The following is a 10,485-nucleotide window of genomic DNA, read 5'->3' on the forward strand; positions in this document are numbered from 1 at the left end:
CGGGACGGCGGCGATGTGGGCCTCGCCCACGTGGCGGCTGGCGAGTGGGCGGGCTGCGGCGGCGGACGCTGTCCGGCCGGGGCGGACACGTCCGTCGGTGGAGATCTCAGTTTTTTTTTTTAAAACTAGGGTTTCGGACGGGGGAAGAAGAGATCCGAATGGAGGGGGGTATAAATAGGCATAGAGGGAGCTAGGAGAGTCCAAATGAGGTGCGGTTTTCGCCCACACAATCGTGATCGAACGCTCTAGGACATGGAGCATAGTTTGGTGGGTTTTGGGCCAAATTTGGGGGGTGTTGGGCTGCAACACACACGAGGCCTTTTCGGTCCCTCGGTTAACCGTTGGAGTATCAAACGAAGTCCAAATGATACGAAACTTGACAGGCGGTCTACCGGTAGTAAACCAAGGCCGCTTAGCAAGTCTTGGTCCAATCCGGAAATGTTTAATCCCCACACACGAAAGAAAGCTAGAAATGGCCACCGGAGGAGAACGAAGCGCCGGAATGCAAAACGGACAACGGGGAAAAAGCTCGAATGCATGAGATGAACATGTATGCAAATGCAATGCACGAGATGACATGGTATGAGATGCATGAAAACAAAAACAACACACGGAGACAAAGACCCGAACCCGAGAAATAAATATAACTTGACACCGGAAACGGCAAGAGTTGGAGTACAAATGGGGAAAGTTACATCTGGGGCGTTACAGTACTGGAATTCGCTGACTTAGCAACCATCTTACAAAAATACAGTGCGATGGAGAGCACCGGGAAAACTCAGGCAGCTCGCTGGGAACTGCCAGTCCCAACTCAACCCCCCTACAGGCGAAAAGGGCACACCCTCGCGGCACGCCCAGTCCAACAGTCAAGAAACACAAAACCGCTATGCGGCACGGCACCATTCTGACCGGGTGGCTCGATGGCCCATGCAAAATACATACAACACCAGATACCGTGGCAACCCACAGCCTTAGAGCATGTTGGATACTACGACAGGTACCAAAAGCGGTGAGGATATCCTTATCAAGGACGACTCAGAATGGCATCCCCCAGTGGACGATAACTCAAGAGTATTGATGGTCTTTGAGACATTCGCTTCAAATAACAAGCGCAAAAGGGCGCTCTGCGAGCTCGCCGAAGTCTGCCAAATTGCTACGATAAACCCCTGGAATGACACAGCTATAACATTCAACGTCGGTGACGAACCAAAGTACATAATAGTGCAAGCGCTAGCTGCGTTAGTCCTCAGTCCCATCTTGGACGGGTTTCGACTTACCAAGGTCCTCATGGACGGCGGCAGCAGACTAAACCTCATTTATGAGGACACACTCCATAAAATGGAAATAGACAGGAGCCGCATCATGCAAAGCAACACAACCTTCTAAGGAATTATTCCTAGTCAAGAGGCGCGGTGCGCGGGCAAAAGCACACTTGACGTAGTATTCAGCATGCCGGAGAACTACCAGTCTGAAGAAATAACTTTCCAAGTGGCCCCTTTCAGGGGTGGATATCACACCCTATTGGGGCGGGATGTTTTTACACGCTTTCAGGCCATACCCCATTACGGGTATATGAAGCTCAAGATGCCCGGACCAAATGGTACAATCACTCTCGTCAGTGATCCGGACATAACACTCCGTGCCGAAAACAAAACCACATCCCTGGCCCTGGAGGAGCTATCCGAAGCCCTCACAGCTGACGAATTAACTGCACTACGCTCCACGGTGGACAGGGACGATATAATCCATGACAAACGCCCTAAATCCACATCATTTACACCAGCAGAGGAAATAGTCAAATTCCAGGTCCACCCAACGGACCCCAAGAAGACAACATCTATCGGAGCTCAACTGAACCCAACAGTTGACACCGCACTACGAGAATTCCTGCGTGAAAACTAGGACAGATTCGCCTGGCACCCTTCAGATATGCCAGGGATCCCACGCGAACTAGCCAAACATAGCCTCAATATATTAAAGGGGTTCAAACCGGTCAAGCAATCACCACGGCGCTTTTTTGAACCTAAGCGACAAGCAACGGGGGAAGAGCTGGCCAAACTCATCGAGGCCAGATTCATTAGAGAAATCAAACACCCGGACTGTTTGGCAAACCTGGTGATGGTACCAAAGATGTACAAATCCTGGCGCCTATGCGTCGATTTCAAAGACCTCAATAAGGCTTGCCCTAAGGATCCCTTCCCCCTCCCCCGCATTGATCAAATCATCAACACCACTGCAGGACACGACTCATTGTGTTTCCTCGATGCATATTTTGGATACCATCAAATCAAAATGAAGGAGTCCGATCAAGCCGCAACAACATCTATCACCCCATACGGGCCATTCTGCTTCAACACCATGCCTTTTGGGCTCAAGAACGGAGGCGCCACGTACCAACGCATGATTCAAACATGCCTGGCAAAACAGACCGGCAAAACAGTAGAAGCTTATGTTGATGACATCGTCGTCAAAACTAGGCACGTCAAGACACTAATAGATGACTTACGTCTTACATTCGACAACCTCCGGGCATATGACATTAAACTCAACCCGGAAAAGTGTGTCTTCGGCGTCCCCGCTGGAAAACTACTGGGCTTCATTGTCTCCAATAGTGGAATCGAAGCAAACCCAGCCAAAATCCGAGCTCTATCACAACTGGCCAGGGCAACAGATCTTAAGCAAGTTCAAAAGCTTGCGGGCTGCGTAGCAGCTCTAAGCTGTTTTATCTCCAGACTGGAATAAAAGGCACTGCCACTCTATCGCCTTCTACAGCGAACCGACCACTTCGAGTGGACGGACGCGGCAACAGCCGGATTGGAGGAAATAAAAACCCTTCTTGCGAGCAATCCAATACTGGCCGCACCAAATGCAGGCGAACCAATGTTATTATACATATCGGCAACACACCAGGTAGTGAGCGCCGTACTCGTCGTCGAACAAGAATAGGACGAACATAAATTCCCGCTTCAGAAGCCAGTATACTACGTATCCACTGTCCTTACACCATACAAATCCCGGTACCCTCATTATCAAAAAATAGCATATGCGGTCTTCATGGCATCGCGAAAGCTTCGTCACTACTTCCAGGAGTGTTCGATCATGATGGCCTCCAAAGTACCCCTCAATGACATCATAAACAACCGCGATGCTATTGGCCGGATTGCCAAATGGGCCATCGAACTCCTCCCATTCGATATTACATATAAACCACGTCGAGTCATCAAGTCCCAACTACTAGCCGACTTCTTCGCCGAATGGACAGAGGCCGAACTCCCTAAGGAGTACGACACATACTCCAATTGGGTCATGTACTTCAACATCTCCAAAATGCTGGCAGGATTAGGAGCGGGGGTCGTCTTAACGTCCCCTACGGGAGACATTGTCCAGTACGTTCTCCAAATACTATACACAGACTCCAATATTGCAGCCGAATATGAGGCCTTATTACATGGTCTCCGTATGGCTGTCTCCATGGGCATACAACGCCTAGAGGTACGCGGGGACTCGAACCTCGCAATATCTCAAATAAACAGAGATTTCAACGCTAAAGATCCAAAGATTGCAGCGTATTGTAATGCATTCATCAAAATGTCGGACCGGTTTGAAGGACTCGAGTTCCATCATGTGGCCCGAGAAAGTAATCAAGCGGTGAACGTTTTTGCTCGTATCGGCGCTAAGCGCGAACCCGTCCCACCTAATATTTTCCTGGAAAGGCTCTTTAAGCCATCTGTGGTATGGCAGGGGAAAACGGCAATACAAGTCTGGAATCAAACATAATCCAAGATCCCAGAAGCACCGATGTCGTCAGGGGCTCAGCCATCGAAGTAACACCATCGGCGCATCTCATCATGGCAGTCATTGCCCCATGGATCGAACCCTTCCTGGCCTACCTCAACAGGAAAGAGCTTCCCGAGGACTAGAATGAGGCCCGCTGCATTGTCCGGCGTTCAAAAGCCTACAAGGTTCATGATGGAGAGCTCTATAAGAAAAGCGCCACTGGAGTCCTACAACGATGTATATCCGAGGAAGAGGGGCCGCAGCTCTTGGCTGAAATCCATGCCGGACTCGGCGGTCACCACGCCGCAGCTCGGGCCCTTGTTAGCAAGGCCTTCCGTACATGATTTTATTGGTCTACGGCCTGTAACGCCCCGAACACACCCACCGGTGGTCGTTACTCCTGGCAGGATCTAGACTGGCCCCACAGATCAATACTAGTCTTTTCTCTGCACTTTGTCCTCACTCATGCGCACCCGGGAGCAACTTCCCGGTCAGTCACCCATACTGAAACTACTCCAAGCTGAGCACACTTAACTTTGGAGTTCTTTTCGAATGGGCTCCCGGAAAAGAAGGAATTCCTTATTGATATGAGTAGTCTATCATCCCTAGTAAGCCAGACTATCACATACACCCCCACTCAAAGGAACTGACGTCCTCGTCGGGCCACAGGAATGTTCCCTCTTGGCATATACGTCTGTGCATCTAGTCCGGTACATGTGTCATGCCGTGTGCCACGACGGGTCACAAACGTCATGAACAACATGACCGCGCACCTGTCCGCAAACATCTGTGTAACCGCGAGAGTCGGCTTTGATACCAACTTGTAACGCCCCAGACACACCCACCGGTGGTCGTTACTCCTGGCGGGATCTAGACTGGCCCCACAGATCAATACTAGTCTTTTTTGCGCACTTTGTCCTCACTCATGGGCACCCGGGAGCAACTTCCTGGTCGGTCACTCATCCTGAAACTACTCCAAGCCGAGCACGCTTAACTTTGGAGTTCTTTCCGAATGGGCTCCCGGAAAAGAAGGAATTCCTTATTGATATGAGTAGTCTATCATCCCTAGTAAGCCAGGCTATCACACGACCCGAGCAGATGCACATGACCTTGTCCAACGTTGCATCGGATGCCAACTCTTTGCCAATCAAAGCCACATGCCCCCCACCGCCCTACAAACAATCCCCATTACTTGGCCTTCTGTGGTCTGGGGACTCGATATGGTCGGACCACTTAAAGGGGGAAGCCATAAGAAAAAATATCTACTGGTTATGGTGGACAATTTTACTAAGTGGATAGAGGCTAAGCCGGCCAAAACGGCCGAATCCGGCCCGGTGATAGACTTCATATACGGCGTTGTGCACCGTTATGGTGTCTCACACAGCATCATCACTGACGACAGCTCCAATTTCATAGCGGACGAGGTAAAAACTTGGTGTACTAATCTGGGTATTAAACTCGATTATGCCTCCGTCTACCACCCACAAACCAACGGTCAAGTTGAACGGGCCAACGGTCTCATTATGAGCGGCATCAAGCCCAGACTAGTGTGGTCCTTGAAAGAATCAGACAAGCACTGGGTTGAGGAGCTCGACTCCGTACTCTGGGGGCTGCGGACCACGCCCAACCGCACTACCGGATACACACCTTTCTTCATGGTGTATGACGCAGAGGCCGTATTGCCTGCGATATTATTCATGACTCACTCCGAGTGCGTATGTACGAAGAGAGAGAAGCCGAGTTTGATCGGCATGATGGCCTAGATTCTCTGGAGGAGGAACGCGATGTCGCAAAAGCCCGTTCAGCATTTTACCAACAGCAGGCTCGAAGATATCAAAGCAGAGAAGTACGGGCCAAGACTTACAACATTGGCAAAATCGTTCTACGCCTACCGGAGAATAAAAAGGACAAAGTCAAGCCCAAATGGGAGGGTCCCTTCATAATTGACGAAGTCCTCACTGGAGGGGCATACCGTCTTCGCGATGCATCAGACAATTGCCTCGAGCCGAACCCATGGAACGCAACCAGACTCCGAAGATTCCATGCCTAGCGCCAAACCCCGTGTTCGTCTCCTCCTCCCTTGTAGCTTCCATTATTTTTCTCTCTCTTTGTCGATTATTTTCTTATTTCTTGCTTTAAAGCTTTGGTATGGCCAGGCCGCCCAACATCGACACATACATATTTAAACATGTATGTTACTTGTACCCGGGGGCTTCTCGGACAGAAGTTCTTGTCATTTCTTGAGCATTAAGCTCCTCACATATGAGTTTTTCCATATGTACCTTTTCTTCACCACTATATGCATCGATATGACTTAAGAATTGGCCAAGCTGGGTTGCCTGGCTCTTGTGTTTATGCCCTACATTCCCGTTAGTTCGGCTAGGGCATAAAGGGAGCACCTTTGCGATTGTTACTGCCGGGTCATCTGGATGTGTACCTCAGACTGGGTGAAGCCAAAAGCTAGCGTTCTTAAGGGAATATTCGATTGGTGAATTAAAGATGTTTTCTAAAGTCACTCCATTGTGCACCCCCAGAAGTTATGCAAGCTGTGGTGCTCGCATAACAATTTGGACATGTACATTAAATGCATGCACACCCAGGGAAAGGAACCCTGAACGGAACTATTCTCTCTGGAAGATGTTTCTTACGACCTTAATGTAATATAACATAGCTAACCGGATACAACTTGTCTGTTCAAGCAACTATGACCCCTACGCCTAGTTTTCCAGGCATACCCCGGCCTATTCGGTCGCGACGGTATTCGGGAACACTTCGCACCATAGAGTCCGGAGGTTGAAGCGAAAAGGTCTTCCATGACAAATGATATACAATTCAGCTAGATGAGGAAAGTACACAGTCATTTGAACTCTAACACCTCTTCCTCTACACCTTCCAACAGGCGGTCTAACTTACAATCCTGTTGGGAATATTTGGCGGCCACCTCTACTTGGCCATATACTATACTAACATGAATTCTTCCCCATTCGGCCCTACCGGCCCGACATGAGCCATGTGATTAGGATCCAGCTTGGTATAGCACGTCTTCACCATGGCCCAGGCCTCTCGCACACCCTCTCGGTAGGCAAATATCTTCCACAGCCGGATATGCCGCCGCGCTCGCTTGAACAACTCTACCAGCTTTTCCATGCATCCTGGAGGGGAGTCGGATGGCCATAAAGCCTTGGCTACACTTCACATAGCCTGCCAAGCTTGCTCATGCAACTGCGATAGCTCCTGCAGAAGATCATTTGATGATCCGGACACTTCCTCTTTGGGGCGGTTCGTCAACACACCTACAATTACAGCTATATCAGCTACCGCTACCTCCAAACTGTTATAAGACAAAAGCGGCCACATACTGAATATGCTGCCTCGGAGCTTCTCGTTCTCCTTCATAGAGTCAGCTAGTTGCGCTCGCACATCTTTCAGTACTTCGCGTAGGTTGATGTTCTAATCCCGGAGTTTCTTTTTCTCTTCAACAACCTTTGTCAATACACGCTCGCCCGCTGCTAGTAGCTTTTTGGCTCCGTGTTCGTCGCCTCGAGTAGCGTCAAGCTGCTCTCGAACTTGGTCTAAATGACCCAACACAAAGATTAGAACCAAGATTCACACTATCGGTGTAGCCTTATGAATTTCCGATGGAGGAAAACATTACCTGGAGATGCCTTGTATTTCTCCAGCTCGGCATTAGCAGCAAGTAGCTGGCGCTGACACTTTTCTAGTTCCTGAGCCAGCTGGGTATTCTTCTCCGTAAGCACCTGGTTGCACATTGATCCTTAAATCAGTTGTTTGAACTCCTTTAAGTCTAGGGGGCTACTGGCATATGGTTATCATAGTCAAACAAAGCGAATTTACCTGCACATCTTTCAAATGTTGCTTTGCAGCCCTGCTAATCCCATCTCGAGCAGCCCAAATGTATGCGTCGGCTGCGTTGAAGGCGTTAAACGACCCTTCCAAAAGCCAGGATCTTGTAAAATGGCCCGGCGATGCCAATGATTCATAGCACTCTCCACTTCCGAGTTGGTGATAGATACATCGTCCAAGTCCTCGGCTGGAGGACAGTCCGGCGTCACCCCTGCATCAGCCCCCGTCTTCACGGCAGGATTTGAATCCTGGCTGTGGGAAGTACGGCCGCTCGGACCCCCGGATATAGTCCGGCGCATCTTCCTCCTGGCAAATGGAAAACGGGAAGGTCACGGTTGCACGTGACTGCTCAGGGGCAGGTTGGTGAATTCATACCTCTTTGATGAAGGCATGGTCGTAGCACCATTTGCTTTCCTCCTGGAAGGATTATCCGGCGCCCGAGCCGATCTCTTCGAAATCGCCGAACGTCTCCGCTGTGAAGCACGATGTAGTGCGATGGGTGAGACGGAATAAGAGCACTCTTTCAGAGAGGGTGTATCTTAATTATTTACATGAGAAGCAGGAAGAAGGCCAGGGTAGTCTGCAGTGATGGCCACTTCTGTGCCGTCATAGCTTGTCTGGAAGAACACTCCCCCTGCGAGCACCATGAATATATCTGGATCCTCTTCAAACCCAGGATCCAGTTCCTAGTTGTGGGTCTCCGGCTGTGGGGCAGGACTATGAAGTCCTTCGGTGACCTTCCACCAGTGCTGCCATAACAAACAGACTTGAAATTTATCAAAAGTAATCCAGAAGGGGAATGAGTAGAATCGAAGGATCAAAGCTTACCCAACTGGGAGGATTATACATAGAATATCCATCTCTGTGCTTAATGAGAAGAAACTCCTCTTCTTCCCCTTTAAAAAGCTCGACCAATATATTGGCCAGAGCAGCGGGAGTATCCGGACCCTTCCGGCCATAACGGGAAGCGTGATCCTCTCCATTACAGTGCCACATGGGCAGCCCTCTATATTGTAGCGGCTGAACCCCACGCACTATGGAGATCTCCATTACCTCGATTATTGTATGTCCGGACTGGGCGAACATCTTTATCTTGCTCATAAGATGGCGAACTTCTGCACTGTCCTCCTCTTCCAGACTCTAAGGGCGCCAACGGGAAGGCCATTCGAAACGCTTGCAAATTTAGGAAGACCCCTTCGAACTGGGTTGGGAAGTGCGACGTCTTCAGTATAGAACCATTCGGAAGGCCATTCTTCGGATGCCTTCCCTGGTGTACCGGACAGATATCCGGTATCAGCAACGCGCCATACTTCGGCTCCGCCCACTTCAAATATGGACCCCTCATGATTACACGGGACAAGGTAGAACAACTTTCTCCATAGCTCGAAGTGAGCCTCGATACCTAGGAATAATTCACATAAAGCGACGTAACCCGCGATGTGCAGAACAGAGGCAGGGGTGAAGTTGTGCAACTGGAGGCCATAGTATTCTAGAAGCCCTCGGAGGAACGGATGAATGGGAAATCCAACACCCCTCAGCAGGTAGGGGACGAAACATACTCGTTCTCGATGGATTGGGGAAGTCCTCTGCCTGAATCTCTCCGTTGAAGGAATCTAGCCCCGCTCGAACAGGAACTAGATCTGCAGGGGGAAGAAATCGCTGCGTCTGCAGCTCCGTCAATTGACTGTGGGACACTGAACACATCTCCCACTGGCCTTTCTCTGGGACGGAATGGGTGGCGGAGCTGGGGACGCTAGCCATGCTGGAATGGTTTCTCCCAAGCAGTTTCTAGGGATTTCCTCTATATGGTGTTGAATGGATCTAGGATCCGATCTCTTTAATAGGCGCCCCCCTTGCATAGGCGGGGTGTTATTTGCAAAATTACCCTGACCTTCCGCCTTCGCTTGACGTGTGGGAGGTGAAGTTATTTAACACACAAAAGCCGAGGGGAGTGACATGGACCAGATGGCCGAATACATTACTTGGAGACAAATAAAGGAGGAACCCGCCTTGCAATGCCGAAGAAAATTTGTGTGCCGAACACCTCACTATTGAAGACTGGTTCGGGGGCTACTGAGGGAGTCCTGGACTAAGGGGTCCTCGGGCGTCCGACCTGTTATCTAGTGGGCCGGACTGATGGGTTGTGAAGACATGAAGGCCGGAGACTATACCTGAGTCCGGATTGGACTCTCCTTGGCGTGGAAGGCAAGCTTGGCGATCGACTATGAAGATTCCTTCTTAAGTAACCGACTCTATGTAAACCCTAGATCCCCTTGGTGTCTATATAAACCGGAGGGGATAGTCCGGAAAGGACACATTATTTACCATAGTCATATAGGCTAGGCTTTTAGGGTTTAGCCATCACTATCTCGTGGTAGATCAACTCTTGTAACACCCATATTCATCAATATCAATCAAGCAGGACGTAGGGTATTACCTCCATAGAGAGGGCCCGAACCTGGGTAAACATGTGTCCCCTGTCTCCTGTTACCATCGATCCTAGAGGCACAGTTTGGGATCCCCTACCCGAGATCCGCCGGTTTTGACACTGAAAGAGACCTCTCCGGACATACTTCGATCAATCCGACTCCGGGCCCTGCCTCTAGGGCGAGAATCGATATGGGTGCCATGCCGGATTGTCCTCTCTCCGATGATTCAGATAATGTATCTGTTACCAATTCCGAGGTGGAGAGTGCCATGAACCATCGGCGCCGGAGGGCAGCTACGAGCGATCCTAATTTTATCGAAGAGGCATTCAATGCCTTCAATTCGGTGGATGCATATATCCGGGCTGCTCAAGATGGGCTTCCCAGTGCCACTCGTGTAACACCCCGGATGTAACTT

This window comes from Triticum dicoccoides, chromosome 2A (assembly GCF_002162155.2).
Source record: "Triticum dicoccoides isolate Atlit2015 ecotype Zavitan chromosome 2A, WEW_v2.0, whole genome shotgun sequence".
NCBI lineage: Eukaryota > Viridiplantae > Streptophyta > Magnoliopsida > Poales > Poaceae > Triticum > Triticum dicoccoides.